At 45.4% G+C, this 27,880-nt stretch overlaps 1 protein-coding gene across 3 annotated transcripts in view; it reads left to right on the top strand.

The window, feature by feature from the left end:
* The window catches only part of FGF13 (fibroblast growth factor 13), a 257,859-nt gene that overhangs the window by 222,923 nt on the left and 7,056 nt on the right, over nt 1–27,880 (top strand). The window lies entirely within an intron of this gene.

Below are 27,880 nucleotides of genomic sequence, written 5' to 3' on the forward strand. Positions count from 1 at the left end.
TGAAGCCAAAGACTGAGATATCACTATTGTGCATAGTGCAGAAGCTCTGAACCTCTATGAAAGCTGGGGATTAGGGTTGTCTGACACCAAGCAGGAGATGAGGGGTGGGGACATAAGGGGTGGCAGCATCATGTGACATGATGTCACTTTTGAGGAAAACTGGAAGTGATATCATATCACTCTAGGAATCACCAGAAACTTCCAGCAATTCCTATAGCAACATGGCATCACTTCCAGTTTTCCCTGGATGTGATGTTACATTGAGTGTGATGCAGCTGTTTTTTTCTTCTTCTCTCCTACTGCTTGGAGGGGCAGCTGAAAGCAAAGATAGCTGGCAGAGGATCCCCTGCCATAGTGGAAAATCTGGCAACTCTGCCAGAGGTAGTCCCAGTTTTTCCCTTTCCCTCTTACACATCTACAACATGTTTATTTGCCTTTAACCGCTGAACTGAGTGTGATCCTTAGCACTAAGTCCATACACTATCTGGCATTTTGAGCATCAGTGTGTGGATAAATGTTGAGTTTTGTGAATGATTTTAAAGCTCTGCAGCACGCACAGGGTATGCATTTGAATGCTGGATCATTTTTCCCCCAAGAGCTGGTGTTATGATTTCTTGTGCTTTGTACTCAGGAGACTGTGACTGCCTGAAGTTCTGTCAGTTAACTGGGGAATTCTCATGCAGTAGCAATAGATCAGAGCTCAGTGCCTTGCCAAATGGTTTGTGCTGGCTGCAAACACTTCCTGGACAATGAGTCAATCCGGAGTTTGCACTGCTGGGCTCAAGTAAACCCATTGGACCAATCTCTTTCATTACCTGCTTATTTACAAATTCATTTAAAGTTATGCGTGGGAAAGATGGCTCTCACACAGTGGAAAAAGCTCCGCCTGCAACACAGGGCCGCACATGGCTGCAAAATCACCATGTGGGGCTCCTGGGTATGTGCAGGATTGGTGTTTGTACTCCCTGCCTCTAATACTGAGATTTTGCAGAAATGAAATCCCAGTCCTCTGGCTCTGTCCTCTGAACAGTGAAGCTGAAGCAATCACATTTACAGTTGTTTGGGGCCTGGAAAGAATTTCCCTACAGGGTTTGGAACCTTGAGATATCTTTGGGTTTCATAGGATGATTAGTCACCATAAAAAAACACTCTTTAAATTATATTTAAAGCACAGTTAATTCCTATTTAAAGCACAGTTAATTATGTACACATTGAAACTGTAATTACAAACCCCATATTAGAACGATCTCTTAATTAGGGCCAAACTAGATGTTACATATGCCACGTGTCAGATTGGGGATCCCCAACTCGTTTTACAGACACACTGGATGTTAGGGAATTAATGTTCCCATGTGGTCTGGGGCCTCTTTTGGCGCTGGAGTGTGGTGGGTTGGGGGGGAGGAGTCTCTCTCTCTCTCTCTCTCTCTCTCTCACACACACACACACACACACACACACACACACACACAAACTGTAGTTGTTTTTCTGAGCTGAAAGGGCCACCTGGGGGCTGTTTGCCCTATTGTGGGGCTCCATGCAGCAATTAGTTCCCTGGTATCACATTTCTCTGTAAAACAGGACTTCTGACAGACATAAAGGCTGCTTCCACACACGTTGGATAATCCACTTTCAATACTCTTTAGTGAACATTTGAAACTGATTTTCCATGTGTGGAACGAAAAATACACTTCAAAAGGATTGCGAAAGTGCATTGAAAGTGCATTATTCAACGTGTGTGGAAATGGCCAAAGTCTCAATTGTTGTGTGTATACTGTACACATATTAACAGTGTTTGGGGGGTTTGGAGAACCTGAGCTTCTACAAATTCTAGAAGTGGGGAGCTTTGCAGAATGTTCAGCTGGGCTGGGTATATCAGGGAGAAACTATGGCTCTGTTGCAGAGCACCTGCTTCGCATGCAGAACATTCCAAATTTGATCCCTAAAATCTCCACTTGAAAGGGTCTCAGGTTTGCCTAATATACTGGAGATCTGCTGCTGATCAGAGGAGGCAATATTGGGCTACATGGGCCAAGGGTCCATAGTTGTCCAAGGGGCCATGTAATTTCATTACAGCCATTCCTGTTACCTAAGTCTCCAGTATGGTATCCTCACTGCATCTAAAGTGGGTAGCTGCAAAGGAATGGCTGGGCTCCTGTATATTAAATAGTTGTTTAGGCTTTCACATAGGATTGCCAGCCCCCTTTATCAGCAAAGCGGGGGATGGGGGGAGGTCGCTAGGCAGGCATGGGCCCCTAATTCTTCTTCCTTGCACATGCATGCACACTCCAGAGGCCCGATGACATCACTTCTGGTTGAAAACGGGAGGCTACAGAGTTTCAACAGGACCAAAATTGGGTGCAAACAGCATTTTCAACCAGAAGTGATGTCATTGAGGCCTCCAGCACATGCGCACGCCATTTTGTCACATGGTCTGGGGGTCCCAGCTTGTCTCCCCTCTCCTTCCCTCCCATTGGCCAGGTGAGCAGGGCGGGAGATCGCCCACCTCCACTGGAGGCTGGCATCCCTAATTTCACAGAGGGGTTTTGGAACAGGACCATAACACTGTCATGAGCATGTGCTTTGAATGCACAAAGTTCAGCTCTTGGCATCTACATACTTAGAGGATCTCACGTGGCCAAAGGCCTTGCAGAGCAGATGGGTCATGGATCTGACTTTATATCAGTGGTTCCTTGAATTTTGTTAGGATTTTGCTGTAGCCAGAGAGTGGTGAAGCTCTCATTTCCCCATGGCTGGGCTGGTTCCAGTTTGGGGGGGGGGGGGTGGAGGAAGGTGCAGTCCCTCACATGTAACTCCTTTCCACCACCCCCAGCTAGTTTGTCATTCCCCTGCTTATGCATCTTCCCACCTCCTGCATTCACAGCTGTTCACACTGCCCGCCTGCCCTTCGCCTTATGGTGCTGGCTGGGCAGTGTGTGCCTGGAACATTGCTGCCCTGCTCCACCTATGTGTTGTTCCCCCACACTGCTGGGCAGCACGTTTAGCTGAGAGCTCAGTAATGGAGCAGTTGCAAGCAGGTGGGAGAAGGGTGAGCAGTAGAAGACAGGTGCATGGGTGCAACGCTGGAGTCTCCACTCCCAAAAGAGGGGGGGGGGACTCTGCTGTGGATGAACGAACAGCTGGAAAGGAAGGCTGAACCTGAAGGTAGCAGTCTCATAATGAGTGAAATTAGGACATAAAAACAAAGCTCTAAAAAAAGCAACATTTATATGGGTCCATTTATAATATATGCAATACGGTACACAGATTGTAGACTTTGATGAGACGCTTGTGCCTTCGCGAGCTTCTTAATATTAGACTTGATTCCCATTTGCTGTGTGCCTCTTTTTAAGCTCCTCGGAGAGAAATTTGGAATCTGGGTATTTATTCTCAGAGTGGGGTGAGTGGCATAAAACAGTTCTGTGGCCTGTTTGAAGCCATTTCAGGTCTGGAGAAGGAGCTGCCTAAAATCCTCCCCCACCCCAGTTCTCAGTGCCCTACAGCTTACAAATCACAGAATCACTGATATACAGCAATGATATAATTATCTTATGATAAAGTGAGTTGCTTGAGCCAAGCTAACCCCCAATAAGGTAAGAGTCTTTACATACTTGGAAGACTCCTCCGGTTTGAAGAAATGAAACAGGATTATAAAAGGACTGAGTTTACCGCAAGAAGCGCAGAATGTTTACGGTAGTTGAGAATATTGAGAGATGAGACAAGTCAGTTAAAAGGAGCTGAGGGCCTTTATCAAACTCCTGGGAGCTTATAGAACCCTGAATTTGGGGGCCTTCAAATAGAAATTTCCCAGTCTCCATCCCCCCACACCAAGTGCACTTTCTTGCATCCTCAGTTTGTAATTCTATGTAATAATTCCTATACAATAATTCAGAGTCATTCCTGGCCTCAGGCGTACAGTTTAATAAAACGGATACAAAGGAACAGGAGAGAGGGAGGGAATGGGAAGAGACAATATCAGTGCAGAGCAAAGAACAGAGTGTATGTATTATCTGTTGATTTAAAATGTGCACCCTGTCATCTCCCATGTACAAGGTGGAGAGTAGTCCAAAACAGCACAGCACTGTAATAAGAGCAGGGGTGGGGGTGGGGGTGGGGGAGGGATTGCAGCCACATTGAAGTTGTTGACATTCTAGTGGGATAGTGTACAGGCTTGCAGCTGTCATCTGTAAGTGGCTGTTTCTCCCTTCTCTTGAGTATTCATTAAGACCAGGGCTTTTTTTAAAGCAGGAACGCAGTGGAACGGAGTTCCAGCACCTCTTGAAAATGGTCACATGGCCAGTGGCCCCGCCCCCTGATCTCCAGACAGAGGGGAGTTTAGATTGCCCTGTGCGCAGCAGCGTGGAGGGCAATCTAAACTCCTCTCTGTCTGGAGATCAGGGTGTGGGACCACCGGCCATGTGACCATTTTCACCAAAGGCAATTTAAACTTTTAAAAACTCCCCCCTTGTTCCAGCTGACCCAATGTGACGTCATTGTGCAGTCCTGAGTTCCACCACCTCTTTTCCCAGAAAAAAAGCCCTGATTAAGACCATATTTTATCCCCAACTCTGTTTTTTTGTAACGCCTCTGAGTAGGTTTGCTAAATCTGGGATGTGAAATTCCTGGAGATTTGATGTTGGAGCCTGAAGAGGGCAGGGTTTGGGGAAGGGAGAGACCTCAGCAGAATATAACATCATAGACTTCCTCTTCCAAAGCAACTATTTTCTCCAGAGGAACCGGTTTTTATTGTCTGGAAATCAGTTGTAATTCCAGGAGAGCTCCAGACCCACCTAGAGATTGGCAACACTGCCTTAGGGCAGCCAAAGGGAAAGAAGCAAATTGAGTTAGGGTGGAGCCTTGGGGTGCTAGCCCTTTCTAGGGTTCCGACATTTGTATACTCTGCCAGCAGGGCGGGATGTGCCTGGGACTTAGCCAGTGTAGCCTCTTCACGTGTGCACAATGCACACACTCCCAGAGAGGCACAATGACATCATGGGTATGCTGTTGTGCTTTGCACAGGGCTAATTCTGGCCTGTATGTCGTGAAAATTGACCCCAGTGAAGCACTGGTGCACTCCTGCGGCCAACGTGATGACATCAGTTTGGGAAGCGACGTTGTTGTGCCTTGCCAGAAGCTTGCCCAGTGCACACTTGCCCAGGTTGCCTGCTAGTGGTGGGCAATTACCAAGCAGTTTGCCACCTCCCACTGATTGCCAGCGATCAGCGGGCAATGGGGCAAACCTCCAGGAGATTGTCCACCACTGATGGGCAACTGCGAAGCCTAGTCCTTCCTTCCCACATAATTTCATTGCTTGAATTCCAGGTAGGACTTGGAGTTCTGCTGGAATTAGGTTTGCCAACTCAGGGTTGGGAAATACCTTGGAATTTGGGAGTGGAGCCTGGGGAGGGTGGGGTTTGGAGACGGAGGAATCTCAGTGAGGAAAAATGCCATACAGTTCATCCTCCAAAGCAGCCATTTTTTTCTTTAGTGGAAGTGACCTCTGTAGTCTGGAGACTTTTTGTAATTCTGGGACATCTCCATGCCACACCTGAAGACTGGCGAGCCTAACTGGGATTAATGTATAACTTATTTCCAGATGACGTAATTAAGTCCCCTTGGAGGTGGGGTTCCCAGATGCACGCCAGGGTGGGCAAACTACCAGCAGATCAGCAGGAAGTTGCAAGTTGCCTGGAGATCGCCTGCTGGGAACACACCCACTGTGTGCTTGCCTAGGATATCTGCCAATAGCGGACGATCTCCAGGCAACTTGCAACTTCCTGCTGATCTGCTGGTAGTTTGCTCACCCCGGCGTGCATCTGGGAACCCCACCTTCCAGAAGTGATGTCACCATGCTTTGTACAGGATTGCTCCAAACAGGCCAATTCTAAAAGAGGAGGGTATGGGGACCTGGCAACCATACCTGGAGGACATGGCAGCTTTGGAAGATAGACTGTGTAGCATTACATCCCTACCGAGCGCCCTCCCATCCCCGAACACCGCCTCCCCAGGCAATGGCCCTAAATCTTCAGGAATTTCCCAAGCCAGGGTCGGCCACTCTATTCCAGTCTTCCCTTGTACTGAACCTTTTGCCTGCTTTTATTTTATTTTTTTTTGTCACTTCGGAAGCTAGAAGCAGCTTCTAGGAGGGGGGATTTTGATTGAAGAAATGGCATGGAGAGAGAAAGGATTAATTCCCCCTCCCCAATCCAGTTGAGGCCCTTCTGTACTCTCCTTTCCAGCCTACTGCTGCTCTGAAATCTTAAAAATGCCAGAAGAGCAAATCACAGTTTGGTGCATTTTGTAGTCCTGTAGATAAATTATGGGTAACTTTGGAACACGTCTAGTTGAATCTTAACCCCAGAACTTTCCATTGCCCAACTTCAGAGTTTGCTAGAAAAATGTTGTGTTTGTGCAGAGCAGTGTTGCCTCTGAGAAGCCGCCACACTTCTGGGACGTAGAGGTTGCCACCAAAACACATGACTAAACTCCTGAGGTGTTCATTTTAGAAATTAGACATTGGATAAGCTTTTTATTCAGTCATTTCTTGTTCTCCTGTTTTTCTAGACAATGTTGACTTTTCTGCTGCATGAAAGCAGATTTACAAAATTTATCCTCTTTAATAATTTGATAATTGTACATTGCAGGGGATAAGGGTGGGGGAGGAAATCAAATAATCAGAGTGTTAGCTAAAGAAAGCATTAATTGAATAATGTTGATTTGCTCATCTAAGCGAGAAAACATATTTTTGTCTCTGCAAATGCCATCCTGTTGGTATTCTTTCATTGCTGGCATGGATGCGCATGCCGCTTCTCGTTTAATCTTGTTTGCCTTGAAATTAAGTTTGTTGCAGCATCCGATTTAAATAACAAATTGGAGCATTTCTGGTGCTTTCCCCCCTCTTTTCTAACCGTGACATTTCTAACAATCGTAGCCCCTGCATTATATTTTTGTGGAAATGAAATGTGCAAATGAGCTAAACGGTGATTAAGGCGGGAGATTGGTGTGCAGCCTCAGCTCTTGCTGGGAAGCTAGTTAACAGTTCTGTTGCACACAGAGAGGCTCCAAATCCATTGCTGGCTCTTCAAAACAGGCCGTGATTTAGCAGATCTTCCCTGGGATTTTAGAAGAAGGGGCCGATCTTCTGTGCTTTGAAACTTGTATATGCTACTGGGACCTCACGATTGGCTGACACTCCCTCTAGCAACTTGTAAACTACCAAATCGAGCTTCATTCACCAGCTGCCTGGGATTCCTGCTTATGATGTACAAAAACAGGAGTACAAAAACGTACTTCGAACATATAAAGCAATCTTGCTCAGTGTTGTGTGGTCTGACTGATTTTTGGCAAAGAAGAGTCCAACCTGTTACCTGAAATTCTTTAACTGGAGATGCCAAGGGTGATTAATGGAAGAGGCGAATGTCCCTTTCCTTGTTGGGGAAACTCCCTTGGACAAAGGGTTCCCTGGCAAGGATCTGGTAATGGCTGCCACCACTCAGGGATCTCCTAAGAACATCTGGACTGATCCACAAAGGAGCATAATACTAGACGAATAAAGAAATAACAGGATGTAAACCGTGGAGAATACTATAGAGTTTTACCATAGAGTCTTTATGGAGTGCTAGAGTGTCCCATGCCATTTCTAGAAATAATGTTGGTGCCCCAGGCATTTTCTCTCCCCTCCAGTTCTTCCTGCCAATGCCCAAGACACCTGCAGGCATTAGAGGGAATTGCTTGAAGGTAGGGTTGCCATCCCCCCACCTGGGGTAGGGGATCCCTCATTCCCACCCCACTCCCACTTACCCACCTGGCTGGGGGTGCGCTCCCTGGGGTGCCTCCTTCCCTGGGTGTGTGGTGCACCCCTGGGTGGGTGGGGGGGCGCACTCCCGCACTGTGAGAGCAGGCGATGGCAAAAGCAGGCTGCTCGCGATGCCGCTACTGCTGCCAGCATCATCCGCTTATGCCGCCGCCGCTTGCGCTCGCGATGCGGGAACCACAGCGCTGACGAAAGTGGCTTGCAGTGGCGAGAGTAAGCGGTGGTGGTGGTGGCAATGGCGGCGGCAGCAAGAGCAGCTCGCTGTTGCCAGCGCCAGCACTTCCCGCTGCCGCCGCTGCTTGCTCTTGCTGCTGCAGGCCGCTTTTGCTGTGCAGCGGCGGTGGCAGCTGGTGGTGCTGGCGACAGCGAGCCGCTCATGCTGCTGCTGCTGCCACCACCACCACAAACGAGCTGCAGCGGTTGCGGCCGGGAGAAAGGGGACACAAGCAACCTTTCTCCAGCACGCGTGGCGACGCCAGTCCTGGAAGAGCCGTCATCACGCACCTGTGTGATGATGTCACTTCCGTGAGTGACATCATCACGCACGCCATCACGCCATCACACGTGCATGAGAGAAATTGAAAAAAGAAAAAAAGGGTAGGGTGCATGCCATGATCCCAGTCCCCTGCCAGGGGACATGAGGGACCTGGCAACCCTACTTGAAGGCCTTCCGCTATAGCGGCATCTCTACCTACACCCACTGTTGTGATCACTGATCAGATGGAAGCAATAGTGCCAGTGGGTATAATCAGCTGAGTTTTACTTTTGGGCTGTTTTAACGTCCAAATCTGTTCCAACTGGTAAATTAACATTTTATTCCACTTTTGTTATGGCTAAACCAAAGCAGAATTTTTATTTATTTATTTGTCCTATTTATACGCTGCCTTTCTCACTGAGACAAGGTGGATTACACAGTGTAGGCCAATACACTCAACAGCTGAGACGTTCAATAAACATTCAAAAGAGAATGAATAGTGAATACAATCGGGTAAGGATTGCAGAAATTTGAAAACATGCAGAAATCTGATACAGAGATGAAAACAATGGTGGGAAACAAAACATAAGCTGACATATTAGCTGAAAACAACGCTGAGAATTGCTTCAATTTTACATTAGTCACCTGGTTCTAATCTTAATAGCTATTTATTTATTTTGAATATTTCTCTGCTGTCTCTTACTTGAGGCGGCTTCTAATTAAAAACACACTATAAAAAAGACATTGAAAACAACCCGTTGGACACAACTAGCATTAAAAGTATCCATAAAACAAAAAGCTGACAAGATAATGTACCTAATTAAAAGACTGAGTGAAAAGATATGTTTTAGCCTGCTATCTAAAAGAAAGTAAAGTAGGTGCCAAGCAAGCCTCAAGGGAAAGTGTATTCCTCAGGGAGGCACCACAGAAAATGCCCTGACTCTAATTGCCACCGATCTTACCTCTGAAGGCAGGGGCACAGAGAGCAGGGCTTGTGAGGAAGATATTAACTGGCAGGCTGGGTTAAGGTTGCCAGGTCCCCTCCCCCCCTCCCCCTGCAGCAGAAGGGGTGGACTTGGCACTTACCGGAGGTGATATCTTCGCATGCTCCCAGCAGACGTGATAACATCACTTCCAGAAGTGACACCATCGTTCCCAGTGGCTAGCATGCTCCTGTGCTTCACAGTGGCCCCTGTGCAGCGTGGGAGAATGCCCACCATCAAATACGATGACATCACTTGAGGAAGTGACATCATCACATCAGGCAGGAGGGCGCCTGCTGTGCTCTGGCTTGGGAGGTTTTTTGCCTCCCAGGCCCATTCCTCGGGCCTTTACCTCCTGCTGGCTGGGTGAGTGGCAGGGAGGGGCAGAGGCTGGGAGCAAGAGGGGGATCCCTTGTCCCCACTAGGGAACTGGCAGCCCTAGGCTGGATAGGACTGGAGGTGTGACCCTTTTAAGCTTGCCTCTTTGTGGTTAAGCTCGTTGCTGTTATCTGGAGTGGTTCTAAGTCGTTTCCTTTCTTGAATTAAAAGCTGTCTATTTTTATAAATGATATCATTTTGCGCTCTATTGTCTATCAGTATTGTGGAAGTCGTTGTGTAGTAGTGTTGCCAGCCTCCAGGTAGTGGCTGGAGATTTCCCAGAAATGCAACTGGTCTCCAGGCCACAGAGATCAGTTCACCTGAAGAAAATGGCTACTTTGGGGGGTGGACTCTATGGAATTATGCCATGCCAAGGTCCTTTCCCTCCCTAAACCCCACTTCCTTCAGGTTTTTCCAGGTTTCACCCCCCCACATCTTCAGTAATTTCCCAACTTGGAGCTGGCAACCCCATTGTGTAGTTGAGTCCTTCATATGTTGAAACACCCATTAAATTTGTTATATTCTCAGTTGATCCTCTTGGTTAGATTTGGGGTTGATAACATGCTGAAAATTTGAGAAAATCTTTAAATTGGGGGGCCTGTTAGAGGCCTAGGAGTTGCCAGGTCCCTTTATCCTCCTGGCGGGAGGAGGGACCCGGCACTCACCTGGCACTTTTTCTGGAAAGTGATGTCATTGCACAGGCCCAGAAGCACACACGTGCTTCGCTCTGGACTGATTTGGGCCCCAAGTGCCCCCATGTGAAGCACAGGAGCATTCCTGGTGTGGTGCAATGACATCAGTCCTGGAAGTGATATAACTCCATCCTGAAAGCAAGCCTTGATTCAGAGGCCTGTCCCCGTCCACCCCCCCCCCCCTGCTGCCCTGGTGAGTGGAGATGGGTGGGGCAGAGGGTGGGAGCAGGGAAACTTTTGCCCCCATTGGGGGAACTGCAACCCTAGACCCTGCCCACCAGGTTTTCCATATAATGTTTTAAAAAGTGGTTTAAAATGGCAGCTACGTTCTTTTTGGAAAAGTGAAAATGGTTTTGTTTGCTGAGCTTTCCTGATTAATCTTTAAGGAGCTTTTACCAGGCCCAGAGGGAGAGTAAACAAGTCATATAAGCTATTTAGATCAGTATCTTTTGAAAGTTTGCAAGCAACTGTTACTTTCTTCCTTTTGAAGACTTAATTACCTGTTGGCCCATTTTTCAAAGGCGTTCTGCCATCAACACCATCTTTCATTTCTTTCCCCTTCTTCTCATATTCTTTCATGGGTGTCAATGAAGGATTTTGCCACAAAAATACCTTTATCTTTTCGAATTCTCTTGATCTCCAGTATTGTGTGTGGTGTGTGTGAGCCTTCTGGCTGCTCCCATATTAATCTTTGTCAATGTGAATTACCATTAAGCTTCTCAGTTTAGGAATTGGGGGGGGGGGAAATCTGGGAGTGTACATATATGTCTTTCTGTTCTCGTTCTCATAGATCCAGAGGAGTTAGCCGTGTTAGTCTGTAGTAGCTACTGCAGTGTAGTCTGTAGTAGCTACTGTAGTGTAGTGCTACTGGACTTTTTTTGATTTTGTTCTCATTCTGAGCCTTTTTGTTCCCCCTACTTTTGTTGCTAACGTTCATGATTCATTTGTTTCTTTTATGCTATTTTCACATTATTTTATGGTGTTTATATGGTTCTTGCCATTTAAGCCAGTCATATCAAAATGTGTTACTTTCCCCAGAAAATTTTACTGCAAGGTTATGGAAAATAGCATGGTAATAAAGTGTCACAGATTTGTTTCATGCAGAGAGAAGAAATAGGGTGGGGATTGCAACATTCAGTATCAGCCTTAACAAACCTTAGGTGGGTGTTGTACTAGAGGGACCTGCACATGTGTCCTAAAGCACACTACACACTTGATCTTAGCAAAATGGCCAAGAAGCGATGTCCTAAAACACCAGTGTGTTACAGAAGATTTAGGTGGGCAGTGTCTTAGAACTTGGTTTTGGGGGGCAATAACCAGTCGGAGGATCCCATTTCCCCAGGGGAGCTGGGGCATCCCCCACGCCCAGCCTCCTCCCCACCCCCACTCACCAGGCTGGCAGGGGTAAAGGCATGGGGTATGGGCCCAAGAGCCCCACAGTGTGCTCCCACACGCGTTGGTACGATAAGGAAGTGAAGGCCCCTGCATGGGGATGATTTGATAAAAATCAGCCCCCAACACTAGATTGGGGCTAATTTTTATCAAATCAGCTCTACGCGGGGGCCTTAACTTCCTTGTCATGCCAGAAATGATGTCATTCCTGGTGCAACAAGGAAGTAATACAGAGTGTATGCACGCACAGTGTATGCCTCCCCCACCTCCCCATCCTCCAGGGCACCTGGCAACCCTAATAGCCAGGGCTGTTGGGGCTTCCAGTATATTCATGTGAACTAGGATGCAGCCAGCACTCTCCTGCAACTAGCCTTTGGAAGTGTTTGGTAAGCTGTCTTCCAGATAAACTTTTTCACCAGCTCTGCTCTGCTCATTCAGGAAGCCCCATTAATCTTTTGAAGAAGCCAGGATCCTCTAGCCGTGTTGCATTTTTGTAACGTTGAAAACAGTCCAGTGGTGGACACAGGGTTGTTCCCTTACACAGGTTCCCTTACTCTTCCAGAAGAGGGGGGGGGGGACCTGGCACTTACCCAGGCTTTTTCCGCTCACCGGCCAAGTAAATGGTGGTGAGGAGCAGAGGCTGGGAGCAAGGGATCCCCACCCCCACCAGGGGGCTTGGCAGTCCTACATGGGCACCACCACAAAATGGCTGCCATGGGTCTGGGACCAATGAGAAAATGTTAAGAGGTTCCAAACAAAGTGTCCTGCTAATATAAAGGCAGCTTTTTCCAAATAGGTGTTCTTTGCAGACACCGGGGCTCTTCTGCAATACTTCCTGCTTTAATGAGATGAAGAGAAGCCAGGATTGGCTTTTTACTTTGGGGGAGAAGGAAGTAGGCACCAGGAAACACATCCTCATGCACGGTTGAGCCCACAGCCACAACATGAGGGTTTGCTGGAAAGGAACATACTTGATTTTTGTCATGGAAGAGCAGCGATGCCTATCCCTCCAGTGTTTTGTTGGAATTTGGATAGGCTTGGGTCAAAAAGGAAAAGGATTTTAAGAAGCTGCTTTTTGACACCGATAAGCAAACACCATCATTATGCATGGTACTGTTTACAGAACTGTACAGGCACATGCAAGTCCCTGCTTTTCTGCACACACAAGAAAGGGCGAGGTCCCCTTTGACCCCCCTCCCATGGTTGTGCTGGGTGTTGTGGGATCCGCATGGGCAAACATGCACATGGGACAGGACCGTGGTGCAGAGAAGAATTGAGCAGGATGAGCCTCATGCCCCAGTGCAGTGAATTTTGAGGCTTTCTTTCAGTGTGGGTAGCAAATTGTTATGCCAAGGAGCTTGCATGGAAGAGAGGTTCTAATGGAAGAGGTCAGAAAGATCAGAGGGAGGGAGGGGACATCCCGTCGGTGTTTGTAGATGAAGTGGCTTTGCTTTACATGTTGTTTCCCCTAGAGTTGATTTGCTGACCCCTTTCATTTAATAAATCCATTGCTTTGCCAAGAATCAGGTATGTTGTTGTATTTTTAGGCTGCAGTTAAGCATTTTGTCTGCTGTCATGTATATGACACTTGGTTCACATACAACGATCCTTGGATAATATTTTTTGTGAGCCTGTAATAAACTTCTTTGGCAGATGGAGGGTAGGAAGAAAGGAGAGTCATGCCTGAAACTGCCTCCCCCCTCATTCTTTGGCTGAAAATAGACAGGTTTCATATTTGCTGGAGCTTTTCTGGAGCCAAAGTGTCCACTCCTCTGCTTCTTTATTTGGAACCAAGTTCCATTGTTGTCTCCAGGAATTACTTTCATAAGAGTTCATGGGTGTCTATCTGTCTGTCTGTCTGAAAATACTGCATGCCTTTGCAGGAGGAGGGCCCTCCTGGGCCCATTCCCCAGGACCCCCCCCCCCTCCAGCCAGGTGAGTAGCGGTGGGGGGCAGAGGTTGGGAGCAGGGGATCCCCCGCCCCCACTGGGGGACCTGACAACCCTACATAGCTGACTGAGGAGTTATTACTTAGAATGGAGCTGGGAAGAATTATAAAGCTTAAAATAAGAGCGATTTGCTCCTTTTGAATGGAGTAACTGTCGGACACAGTTCGATTGCCATTTAGAACATCAGAGAAAAGTATTGTGTGTTATGAGGAGAGAGACACTGTCCATTATTTTTTACATGAAGGTAATGTCTGTGGTAGGGCTGACAACAACTACCATTGTTGGTTTGCTTTTTTCGATCAGTTACCTTCCTGATGGCCAAATCCTCTGTCCAATTTCCTGTAACTCATGAGCACCACATGAGAGTGGGCAAGAGGATCTTTCTTCACTACAGGTTAATGCAAGAAATTTGGCACACTGGTGGAAAAATAGAGGAGCAGGAAGTGGACAGAGCAAGTTGTAAGGGGCAGACAATGCCACACATAGCAAATCTGCCCTTTCTCTTTTCTACTTGGAACTGCCTCTTAGAGCCGCAGGCATTGCCCTGCACTCCTTGAAGTGTGGCGCTGCGGTTAGTGTGTCAAACTAGGATTTGGGAAACCCCAGGTTTGAATCCCTACTCTGCCTTTGAAGCTTGCTGGGTGACCTTGGGCCAATCATACACACTCAGCCTGATCTTCCTCACAGGGTTGTTGTGAGGATAAAATAGAAGAGAATGATGTATGCCACTTTGGGTCCCCATTGGGGGGAAAAGCAGGGTATAAATGAAGTAAATAAATAATAAATCAAATGGAAGGAAGGGAAGGATAAAATGTATTAGATAAAAAGAACAATGGAGGTGATTCGGTTTCTTCAAACTGCTCCTCGAAATCCAGCTTTTCTGCACAGCTGTTGACAGAGTCCCATAGTTCCCCTTTTCTGCTGAAAGCCAGTCTAAAGGACAGGTAACTGGCCTGACTAGACCTGCCTCCTCTCCAAACCTCCTTGCTATCTTGTGTGTGAAAATGTAGGTTGTAAGCTGTTTGGGGCATGGACCTGTCTTCTGTCATTCCGCCCATCAATAGTGCTCTTTGCAGAACTAACAATTTTTATGTCAAAAACATGAATGGTGCCATTCAAACCCCACCGTCTTTGTTGTTCATTTCTCCCTTAGTGAGCGCTGGCTGGAACTTCCCCTTCCCCTTGCTGTGGAGGCGGCAAAATTGGGTGCCAGAACAGCTTAGGGCCAAGCTACAAGTGACGAATAACACTTGAAGGGCAAGTGGATTGAGTGGAGGGCAAGTGAACAGGTAGAAATACACTTGCAGTTCAAGTGTCATTCGTCACTTGTAGCTTGGCCCTCTGTCTCTGGTTTGTGGTCCCTTCTTCTACATGGCCGTGGCAAGGAAATGAAAAGGGAGTTCCCCTTCATTTCATCTCCTAGAAATTTTGCTAGATCCTCATTTTGTGTGTGTAATATAACACACATTCTGGCACATGAGTCAAAGCAGAGAAGAAAAAATGATGGTGCCATGATGAAAAAGGAGTTTTGCTATATTCCACTCAAAGATCAGTACATGACACATTTTGCACGCTGCTTCATTAGGGGATCTGTAAAGCAACTTCTCTCAGGATCGTTCTAGTAGGTAGCCATGTTGGTATACAGGAGAAAAGTAGGATTTGAGTCCAGTGGCACCTTAGAGACCAACAAGATCTTCAGAGTGTAAGCTTTTGAAAGTCAGAGCTCCCTTCTTCAGACTATTCATGTCTGCAATTGGAAAACATCCTACAATGGAAAAGCAGCACAGATAACAGAGAGGAGGTAGAACTTTTTGGTTTGCAGAGTGTTTATTCCTGGACACAAAGTAACATTCGGAGCTGGAATACATCCTGTGCAATCCATTCAATCCCCTCAAGGCTCAGCTGACGCTTGCCTGCTTCGTTCTCCTGCTGGAGAACCAGCCCTGAGAATGCTGCAACGATGCTCCTTGATGGAGGCTGGCAGGGTTGGATTTTCATCTGTTTGTGTTTCATCCTCCCTCCACAGGAGAAAGGCTGGTGCCTCAGTTTATCAGCTGAGACTGAAGTACTAAGAGCCAATGCAAATACTGCTTCACAGCGGTCCCCCCCCCCACATATGCAATTTACTACCTCAGAGCAAGCTGCCACTCTTACCGTGGTAATTGGCTCTTGTTTTTGAGTACGTGCCTGTGGCAGTTGAGGGGAAGCTGAGACAGAGAGGAATCACTCAGAGGACATGTAAACTCTTAAGGATTCAAGAGGAGCTTGGGCTGCCGTCACACTTCAGGCAGCCAATGGCATGTGACTATGCCAGAATTCTCCAACATAGAGTACACGAAACATCTTACATGAGAACGCTCAAATGTAGGGAGATGCAATGCTAGCTGGGAAGCGTAGTTTAAAAAGACAGCCAAAGGCTGTCAGTTTCAGCTCTCTACAGAGCCAATAAAGATTGCTCCTTAGAGGGTTTGTTAATTTCCTCTTCGCTTGACAGAGAGAAAGGAGTGGTATATATGCCTGTGGGATTATATAGTCTTTGACAAAATAGCAGATGTTAAGAGCATATGAGTATCCTATGTCAGAATCCAATTTCCTGAATAAGTGGTATCCGGCATTGGAAACACTTTTAAAGAACGAAGGCTCTCCATATTCATTTCATAATCATCATTATTTTAATTACATTTTGGTAATTTAACAAGATCTGTATAAGATAGTACGGTAATTATAGTAAGTCATTGTGTTTTTATGGAATAAATTTTTAAATTTCAAAAAAAAAAACAGAGCCTTTGGGGTATAACAAAGGCTCTGTCCCCTTCAGACTTTCCTTTTTTTGATCCCCCCTTCTCTTTTCCCCTTCCTTTCCCTGGGCTTCCCTTTGTTACTTTTTATTCCCCTTCTGCAATTCTTTTGCAAAGTGAGGAGGCAGATATTGTGCTTGGCTTGGCTTCCTTTGGCAGCCATTTTGGGTTTTGCTCTGACTCTTGTGGCAGCCATTTTGGGGTGGCACTCACCACCCTCAAAACATTTGGGGCCCCTACACCAGAGTTATGCTGGCATTACCCACAGTAAACCTGTTAAATGTGAAGGGCAATTGTGGAGCCCTGTCATCAGCGGGGGTCCATTCCAGTAAGTGATCCTGATGTTCCATGGTAAAAGCAAAGGATTGGGGGGGGGGGGATAACTGGTGAATGGATCACATTTATAGAACTCTTACCTGATTATGTTAAAAGTGGAATCATTCATGACAATTTTGTTTAAAAAGATTATGTAATTATGCCATAATAGTAGAGTCCAATAGCACCTTTAAGACTAACCAACTTGTTTGTAGCATAAGCTTTCGAGAACCACAGCTCTTTTCATCAGATGCATCTGACGAAGAGAGCTGTGGTTCTCAAAAGCTTATGCTACAAGTAAGTTGGTTAGCCTTAAAGGTGCTACTGGACTCTTTACTATTTTGCAACTACAGACTAACACGGCTATCTCCTCTGGATCTAATTATTCCATTATACTGATCATTAATTTGTTTTTTGTAATTAGCATAACTATCAAACTTGGCGCTGATTAAAGGATATTTTTGTTCTGATAACATTATAGGTATGTGTATGCCATCAAGCTGCAGCCAACTCACGGCAACCCCAGCAATGGGTTTTCAAGGCAAGTGAGGAGCAGAGGTGGTTGGCTGTAGCCTTTCTCTGCAGAGCACCTTAAGTCTTCCTTGGTGGTCTCTCAGTGGGCGACCCTGCTTAGCAGCCAAGATCTAACAGTGGCCTTCCTACCACTGATAGCATTACTGGGGGATTCCGCATGATCAATTTTGATCGGACTTTCTGAGCAGTCATGCCGCAGTGGAGTCCTACAAATCCACTTCTCCCCAATTCCACATTAGGCTTTTGTTTCGCACATTTCATCGGCTCAAAGTCCATCATGCGGAATTTTTGACACGATAAAAATTGATTCCTCATCGCTTTTTCCGGGGGAAGTGTCAAATGATGCACATCTTCATTTTTTTTAAAAAAAAATTTCCCAAAAAAAACATTGCTACACATAAACATTGCATCAAGCCAACACATTAGAAAAAAAAATTCTCACAAAAAAACGTTGCTACACATAAACGTTGCATCAAATAAACATATTGGATAGGCCAGAGCACTTCCCGCCAATATTATTGTGGAAGAGTATTGGCTATTGACATTTTGAGGGAAAATTGTTACCAATGACCCCACGTCTATCTTTCCCGCTTTCTTCGTGAGCAGTGTGGTTTAGTGATAGGTGTTGTGTTGAGGACGGTCTCTTTCTCCGTCCATGAAATGCCTAGACCACTAGTTGAATGCTGAAGTCCCTCCATCACACTTTTACTCTACCTCAGAAGCTGTCAGCTGTCAGCGAGCAACAAGTAACAAATTTGGCGTGTTGTAAAACAGACCCGTTATTGGTCAGCTGTTGCCATGTGACACAGGATATGTTTCTGCATTGATTTGTAGAAACGTTGCAACATTTTTTTACTTTTTTTTAAAAAAAAAAAAGAGGAAGGGAAAGGGTAGTGGGTGTAGCTTAGAAAACATGATTGGCCAATCAAATTAAGTTGATTTGAAGGGCGAGAGAAAAGGGCAAGGGTGGGGAGAACATCGGATAAAGAATTCCGCATGATTAAAATCCCTAATCTGCTGCGCATGGACAAGTAAGTCGGGGGAAAGCAGGATGGAAAAAAAACAGACAAAACATGCATTGACTTCGAATCTGCTGCTAGGATTGTCTTCCCATGTGTGGAAACACAAGAAAAAATCGAGGTCATTTAGAAGCTGAAGCAGGGAAAACCATTCGTGCGGAATCACCCCACTTGGCCGATCAGCCAAGTGATCAGCCAGATGTTCCATAAAAAACCCAGTGCTCCCTTGCATTTCACAATGTAGGGAAAGATGAACAGTGATGGACAGTCCACCAGCACTGCAAAGACTTCTCCTGATAAGCTTTTGAGGAACCCCAACTTTCTTACAATACTGTTTGAAGATCATGGGAAATAAGCCAGTATTTTTGCATTCAGGTGCCGGGCTCTACTACCTCATAGCAACCACTTCCTCTTTACTTCATTGCTGCAGAAATCAGGATTCCATTTACAATCAGCCGGGTTGACGTTACCCAGTGTTTCAGAGCACATTTGATTATTCCCTAAGATTTCTGTGCATTTGTTAGTTTGGTCTGAAGTGTAAAAAAGTTGCCGCTCTCTTTAAATGCGCTGCATTTTTGCAATTAAATTTGAATTATATCCAACAACAAACTTTTTGATCTCCCTTCTCCCAGCTGAAATTTGCATGGAAGTTGGGATTTAGAAAAAAAATGTAGCAGTAAAGGTCAGAACACGCACACAGGCCTTCAAAAAAAATTATCCCCTGTGCCTGGCCTGAGTCTTGGAGCCTCGTGCCTGTTCTTCCAGATGAAGAATAAGATGTATATTTTGTCGTCTGCGAGAGGTAGGTTTATGTGGCATGACTTGCAGTGGCAGGAACCCCGTTTTGTTAACATTAGGGAAGCAAAATGCCAGAAGTTTTATCCTCTGGGTCTTTTTTAATCGGAGGAGTAATTGGAGCAGACACCCTTAGTTTGCCCAAGTGGCTTTCAATCTATCAGATTATAATTGCCTCCTATCTGAAGAGAGCCAGAGCAGTGGAATTAGTTGCAGTGCTCCAGGTAACACACATCCAAGGTCTTCAGCTAATAAGACGTGAAAGGCATGGGGAAGAGTACATGAGCGAGTTGGCTTTATTTTTCCTCCCCAATGCTCCTGTTAATCATAATGGAGCAAGGACATCTTAATCCACTGCATTAAACACACAGGTTTGGATAGTTCTCAAGGCAGAGAGAAAGTGGTGTTTTCTGCAGATGGTAAAATGGCTTCTCACGTTTGAAATGACCTTGGTTTAGGATATATTTAGATGTTTAACCCTTCCTGCCAGCTCTTACCTGAAGATCCCTCACCCTTGTCTTTTTTTGTTTTTTACATCTTCTAAGGAGATCTTGGTGGTTGGTTCCTCCATTTTATCCTCGCAGCAGTCCTGTGAAGAAGGCTGCAACTCCAATATTCTTAGGAGGAAGACCCATTGAATAAAATTAGACTTACACCTGAATAGACCTGTTTGGAGTTCTCTCTCAGTGAGCTTCAGAGTAGATCCAGAATTCAAATCCAGGCCCCTTCAGGCCTTATACCACACTACATTACACTTTACCACACTACACTGGCTCTCCAGCCAGGCTCATTTCTTGGGGGTGGGGGCTAGAATTAAAAACATGCCAGAGAAGTATAATTAGGTTTGCTAACCTCCAGGTAGTAGCTAAGGTTGCCAGGTCCCCTGGAGCTCAAACCAGGGAACAGAGGGGCTGGGGGGGAGCAACACAGAAGCGATGGGTTGCACCGGGGGATGACTGGATAAATATCAGCTCCCAGTATAGCATTGAGGGATGATTCTTACCTAATTGGCTTCTGGTGCAACCCTGCTCCTTTGTCCTGCCAGGAATGACACCATTCCCAGTAGTGCACTCCAGGGGGTTATTGATCCACTCCCGCTCCTTTCTCCCCTGCCGGCCAGGTGAGAGGTAAGGGGGCAGAGGCTGGGAGCAGGGGAACCCCCACCCCCACCAGGGGAATGGGATCTGTAGTGGTGGCTGGAGATCTCCCAGACTTACAATTGATCTCCAGGTGGCAGAGATCAGTTCCCCTGGATAAAATGGCTGCCTTGGAAAGTGGACTCTATGGCATTATACCTAGCTGATGTCTCTCCCTTCCCCAAACCCCACCCTCCCCTAGGGATCCCAAGTCCCTTAGTGAGCTTGGGGGATTTCCCCACTCCCGCCCACCATCGCCACTCATCTGGCCGGTGGGGGGAAAAACAGGGAACAGGCCTCCTGGGCAGGCTTTCGGGGCACTGCAACAACATCATTCCCAGGAGTAAAATAGTAAAGAGTCCAGTAGCACCTTTAAGACTAACCAACTTTATTGTAGCATAAGCTTTCGAGAACCACAGTTCTCTTTGTCAGATGCAGGAGTCTATTCCCAGGAGTTACGATATCATGCTGCCCTGGGAGCTCTCTTCGCAGTGGGCTGATTTGGGACCCAAATCAACCCGCTGTAAAGTGTGGGAGTGCTCCCAGGCCCTGCCCAATGGCGTCCTTCCCCAGAAGTGACATCATCACACCACCCCAGGAGTGCACATGCGCAAAGACAAAAAACAAATTGAGTGCAGTGTCCCCCTCCTTCCGGGAGGGTAAGGTGACCTGGCAACCCCCTCCTTCCCCAGGCTCCACTCCAAAATCTCCAGGAATTTCCCAACCTTGAGCTGGCAACCCTATATCATATGTGTTGGGATGATCCTTCCCTGGCCAAGATTCTAGGAGCTACCACCAGAGACTAGAAAGTACTATGATTCATGGATCTAACTCAGGGCAAGGTAGCTTTATAAGACAAGGGCCGATTCCAGACGACTAACCTGAAGGCGCTGCATGCCACCATGTTCCGGATCGCGATGGGGAAAACGCGAAATATCGCGTTTTCTCGCACAAGTTTGGCGCGACATCGCGCCAAACTCGCACGAGAAAACGTGATATTTCGCATTTTCCCCGTCGCGATCCGGAACATGGCGGCATGCAGCGCCTTCAGGTTAGTCGTCTGGAATCGGCCAAGGAAAGGCTGTCGCTTACTGGTGGAGTACGTTTTGCGTGCAGACGTTCTCATTTGATCCTTGGCAGGTCCAGTTTAAGGTTCTCAAGTAGCAGACGTTGGGGAAGTTCTTTCTTTCCCAGAGACCTTTGAGAGCCTCTGCCAGTCAGAGTGGGCAGTATTGAGTTAGATGTACCAAGGATCTGATAAAGTAGCTCTAAATATTGTTGTGGAGATCCCACAGTTCAATGGCAGACCACTTGTTTGGCATGAAGAAGGTCTCAAGTTCAGTTTCTAAAATTTTCAGCAAAATTTTTCCTTTTCCGAGACCCTTCTTGGAGATCCATGCCACACAGAGGAGATGCTACTGAGCTATATGTACCAAGAGTCTGTTTCTGTGTACATGAGCTTCATGTCGTCATCGCTCTTGGGGTTAACCCAGAATCATTTTCAAGTTCTGAAATGTTGGCAAAATAGAAAGGAATTTCTGCCTTTAAAAATATATTCAGACTACTAATGTGTAGCCTGGATGTCTTAAAGTAGTACGTGTGGGCTGATGTGCTGTCAACTTTTATGTATTGATTTTCAAAGCTGGTATAGATCCAGCTGGGGGGAAGGAAGGCCTTAAGATTATCTGAGAAGAGCTTCGTTGGGAAAAGTCCTTTGGAATCTATTTGCAAGATCTTTGCTGTAAAATGGCATGGGATTCTACCTATGTGCTCTACTTTATTTTAAATATGTGAGCCTTTAAAAAATAGAATATATTTGTTTTTATTTTCCAACTGTATTAAATTGTGAGGATAATCATCATGCTGATTTTGTTCACCACTCTTGGCATGGCATTAATCTGCCTAGAAGAACGGTATATAAGTACAATTATTATTAAATTTGGTACATATGAACATCTAGCACAAAAAAGGGATTTATTATAAGAACTAGGGCAGACAACCCCCCGCCCGGGGTGGGGGATCCCCTTTTTCCACCTCCTTACTTGGCCCCACACTTACCTGGCCAGCGAGGAGACACGCCGCCAGGCGACGTGACGTGCCCCTGCGCCCCGCAACGGGCCCATTTCAGGACGAATCAGGCCCGCCCGGGGGCGGGGGGATTGAGCCCTTTGGCAAGCGCAGGAGCACATGCTGTGCTGCCTTTTGACCTGCATGATAATGTCATCTTGCATGCCAGGAGCGCACACACAAGCGCCAAAGGGCACAGAAGGTGAGTGCCAGGTTCCCAGTCCCCCTCTGGGGGACTCAAGGGACCTGGCAACCCTAATAAGAACATACAATCTTTAATATACATAGAAATATCAAGAACAAAATGGGAATTTGAGGGAAAGAACAAACTCAATTTAAAGTAAAATGCTTTATATAAAAAAAAGATCCAATCCACCAGACTTAGTATTAGTTTGAAGAAGTAAAAATCAGAAATGGTTCTGGAGAGTTATCATACATTGCACAGCTGGTTAGTTCAAGATGGTGTATGTCTCATTTATTTATTTTGATTTTTATATCTTGCTTTTCTTTACAATGGAGACCCAAAGTTGCATGCAATGTCATTCCTCCTTCCTCCATTTCATCCTTACAACAACAATTCAGTGAGTGAGGTTAAGCTGAGACTGAGAGAGAATGACTAGCCCAAAGTTGCCCAGCTAATTTCCATGGCCGAGTGGGGATTCAAACCTCCCAGATGCTACTCCAACACAGGTTCTCTTTGTAGCTGCAAAGTAGAGTATGTCTCAATAAATTGAATCTTTCGGGAGAAGATCAGCTTCTGTTATATAGCTTATTAAAGGGTGCCGTGTTTCTACAAAGGTAGATTTATAGTTGCTACACATTGCACACCGCATTTTGTCTGACAGTTTCCCTAAAATGAAATAATCCCATAATCTAGTTTGCCATATGATATATATTTTAGAATGATTACTTACTGGTATTGATGTGGTTACGTTGGTTGTGACATTGGCTGCATTTTGGATGTTCTTTTTTGTTAACTTTGGGTTGTGGGTTTGCTTGTTTTGATGTATTATATTTTTCTACTTGTTGTAATAAATATTTTAACTATTAACATTTTTTAAAAAAACAAAGTAGAGTATGAGCCACAAGAGCGCATCATGCATAAATCTATGCACATAGGCACCAGTGCCCAACAGTCACATATAGAGCCACTGTGGTGAAAGGCCCCAAAGAAGGAATTGCAAGATGAAGTTGTGGCTCAGCTCCTAATTTGATCATTCATCTTTGAATGGAGCAAGTGTTGCACTCCCTAAACAGTAGCAAATTACTGTACATAAGCTATAATCACCCACTGCATGCTCTAGGGTTCTGTTTTACTGCTCTTAATTGGATGACGCACACCATGGTCTTTCTTCTCTATGCCATTAGCTTACTCCAGCAAGAGCCACATAACAGAAATCTCTTATTTTGGGGCCTGCTGTGAAGGTTATTTACCAAATAAATATAAGCGGTACAAACACACATAATACTATGCAAGTCATACTATAGTATTCACCTAAACTATATTGTTCAAACACCACATGCCAACTTAGATCTGGCCTACACATCACCTAGTGAATCCATAAGGATTTTCGCAGTATTCTGTGCATTTCTGATAAAGAGCGAACAAAGTGGCCTATATCAAACTACACATTCAAAAGACTTAAGAGCGTTAGGATTTTCTTAATGGGGGTGGGGTGGGGATGTGTGATTTGATTTCTGATGATTTCTCCCCTCCCTCTGCAGTCTCCTAGTTTGGCCTATGAGCTCCATTGATCTGCTGGAAAAAAGATTTCCGGGGGCTCAGTGGAAATCGCTGCCTTCTCTAAAGAAAATTTAAGAGCCCTTAAGTCTTCGGAATGTTTGGGTGGATACAGGATAGGGTTGCCAGCCTCCAGGTGACAGCTGGAGATCTCCCGGAATTACAACTCATCTCCAGGCAACAGAGATCAGTTCCCCTGGAGAAAATGGCTGCTATGAAAGATGAACTCTATGGTATTATACTCCACTGAGGCCGTCCCCTCCCCAAATCCCACCCTTTCCAGGCTCCGTCCCCCAAATCTCCAGGAATTTCCCAACCTGGACCTGGCAACCCTAATACAGGACAATGTGTAAATTTTAAAATGCTGTAAACATTTAACTGGACTGAAGATGAATCTTTGGATTTGTGATCCTTGGCTACAAAGAGTTCTTGCTGTGATTAGAAAATCATTTTGACCTCATGGCTTGTTTCAACACTCCTCTTGTAGTCAAATGGATCTCATAGGAGCCCTAATTGCTGTATTTTTAAATATTGTGTCAGTTATCTGTCTTCAAAAAATTTAAATAGGCAAGCAGGATTCCCAAATATACACAAGGGTTGTTCTTTCTGTTCTCTATTGCCTGCTTTAAGCATTTTTGAATGTCTAGATTTTTTCCCCCAGTGGAGTTTTGCGCTAATAAATACTTTTTTTTAAAGTACAGTCCTGTGTGCACCTTAATTGTCATTCAAACTGACACAGGGTGGTATTTCCTTCCCATTTGCCAGCTGTAACCCCACGTCTCTCTAGGCATCTACTGTCAAAAGTCTTTGTTCCAAACTTAACAATATTGAATTTCTATTTATTTTCCTGTAATTAGCAAACATTGATACAAACATACAAAAATCACCTTGTTTATGGTAATTAGGAAGCTTTTAAATGCTGACTTTTGTTCAGACATCACACTAAACCACACTTAGTGTTAACTCTAGTTTATATGGGAAACTGTAGCTTGAGCAAGCCATGGTTTAGGGCTTCTTGTCATCTTTCAGTTTCTGTCTTCTGAGTACTTCTGTCAGTAGGTGGTTCTAAAGGTTGACCTTCCTTCGAAACTAGGGTTTGTCGATTCAGATGTCACACCACACCACTGTTAGTATAAACCATTGTTTGCAAACTGACTTCACACAATAGTTCCTGATTCCTGATTCAGGTTTCCCAATGCCAGCTTGTTGCAAACAATGGATTGCCAATTCAGACCTCAAGACAAGTCACAGACTTATATTCAGATGTCATGTGACCAGCTGCAATTAGGCTGATCAGGCGTTCATAGTTTGTTGCTCACACATACCCCTCCCTCCTCATTGATCCTGCAGAACTTGACTGAGCCCTTCCCATTTGAGCTTCAGTTTTCTAGGATATCCAAATCTTGTTTGATTGTCTGAAGCATTTCCATGCCACATTTCCACCTAAACAGAGTCCCCAAACATTAAAACATTAAAAATATGCAAATGGCATTAAAAATAGTTATACAGTTTGATTTTAAAAATGCAAATATGCAAAACACAACACAAACAGGGAGGAGGAAGAGTAACTGGGGATACAACAAACCAAATAAAAAAGTCTTCATTCATTAGAGGAAGACAATGACAGAGGGAGACAGGCAAAGCTCCCTGTTTAGATTTTATATTGATGTTAACTGATGGTGTTTTTATGGTTTTATGTTATTGTTTTTACTTGTAAGCTGCCTTGAAAGCCAGTGTGGTGTAGTGGTTGCAGTGATGCATCTGACGAAGAGAGCTGTGGCTATAGAAAGCTTATGCGACAATAAAGTTGGTTAGTCTTAAAGGTCCTACTGGATTCTTTACTATTTTGCTACTACAGACTAACACGGCTAACTCCTCTGGATCTATGACCATGAAAAGTGTCAGACTAGCATCTGAGAGACCCAAGTTCAAATTCCCACTGTGCCATGGAAGCTCGCTGGGTGACCTTGGACCAGTCATACTCTCTTTGAGCAGTTACTGGGCTTGCCTGCCCCTAAATCCAGCTCTGTTCAGGCTTCTGTTGGCTCTTTCTTCACTTTACTCTTCACCAGCTTCTTAATTATGAAGAAAATGAAACAGATTAGGGTTTACATTATTAAACTTTATTAAGTTATTAAATTTCTTATCAGAAATTCTCTCCCCCACACCCCCCAGCTTGGGCAGTTTTTTTAATCTAGTTAGAGAAAACTTTCCCATTGATCGGCTGTTGTTCTCCCAAATTCTTCCACAGAAAAGGGCTCCTGTGATGAGGTTGCAGGAAGTTAAACTAAATTTATTCCAGATTTATGTCAGGGTAGATTGGGATGGCCACTTGCCCCCAATTTACATGGACTGTGCAGTCCCCAAGACATGGGAATTGGATGTTGCTGGATTGTTTCAAGCATTCCAACCAAAACAGCTGGCTCTGCAGCTTGTTGTATCAGCTATGTCAAATCTGTCTTGTTCAGAGGAAGGAAATCAACTCTCATTGGGCCTGTTTTGCAATTCAGTGTAGATTTATTTCGTTTGTGTTCTCTGTACCTAGTATGTGCCATCACGTTGTAATTGGTGATGCCAGCAAGGGACTTTCAAGGCAAGTGAGAAGCAGAGGAGGTTTGCAGAGTCTTCCTTGGTGGTCTCCCATCCAAGTAACTACCCTGCTTAGCTTCCACGATCTGACGAGATCGCGCTATACCATGCTGCCTTCCTTTTTATTGTGCTTTCTGTACAGAATATGTTTCCTTGTGTTCAAATTACACCTATATTTGGGATTGGATCCTGACTTGGAGTACTGATCCCTGGGTTCAAATCATGCACATCCAGACATTCATGCCAACAGTGGTCCCCTTGAGTGTGCAACATCATGTGTGAAATGCTCTCATGTGACTGCAAAGTCGTGACCATAGAAAGCTGCCTTATATGGAATCAGACCCTTGATCTTTTTACCTAGTACTGTCTACTCCAATTGGCAGCAACTGATCTTTCTCATGGCTTGCTACTTGAAGATCTTTTAATTGGAGACACCGGAATGACTTGCATGCAAAACTCTACCAGTATGATATGGTTCCTTTCTGAATAAATGGGTGATGTGGAAAAGCTAGAGATCAGTTCAAGTAACTAGCCTCACTGGTTGTTTTGGGTGGTGACCCATCTCCTTTGATTTTAGTGATCTGACAATGCCACCCTAAGCAGAGTTACACACTGTTCTAAGCGCATTAGCTTCAATGGACTTAGATGGGCCAACTTTGCTTAGGATGGCACTGGGTGGCAAGTAGCAGAGGAGAGCCTCATTACTTCACACAAATTTCACAGGCTCTGCAGGAGATGCCTGAGCTGTAATTTGTGTGTGTGAGAGAAGCCTTGTGATGGTTTCACCATCCAATTGCTTGGCTCCATCTAAAGCGGCTTTATTTTCCCCAACTCGTTGTACACCAAAATACAGCTATTACAAAGGGTGGGGGGAATCTGGTCCAAAGAACTGTTTGCTAATAAAACTCACTTGCAGAGGGTGCCATGCTCCAAAGAGCTTCGCTGTTTCAAATAAACCAGCATTTTGCTCTCTGCTTTTGCTTTTCCAACATTTTGTCAAATTCCAGAGGGGCAGCCAGGTTAGTTTGCTGCAGCCAAAATAACAAAAGTGGCATCTTAAAGACCAATCAAGGTATTGTTTTTATGACCTACAGCCCACTTCATCAGATGCACTGAGGATACATCAGTCCTGACTTTGGTTTGCAAGGCTGATGCTTCTAATGGTCAACCCTGCCCTGTCCAAACACAACAGATCAGGGTGGTCTTT

Source organism: Eublepharis macularius, chromosome 13 (genome assembly GCF_028583425.1).
Source record: "Eublepharis macularius isolate TG4126 chromosome 13, MPM_Emac_v1.0, whole genome shotgun sequence".
NCBI lineage: Eukaryota > Metazoa > Chordata > Lepidosauria > Squamata > Eublepharidae > Eublepharis > Eublepharis macularius.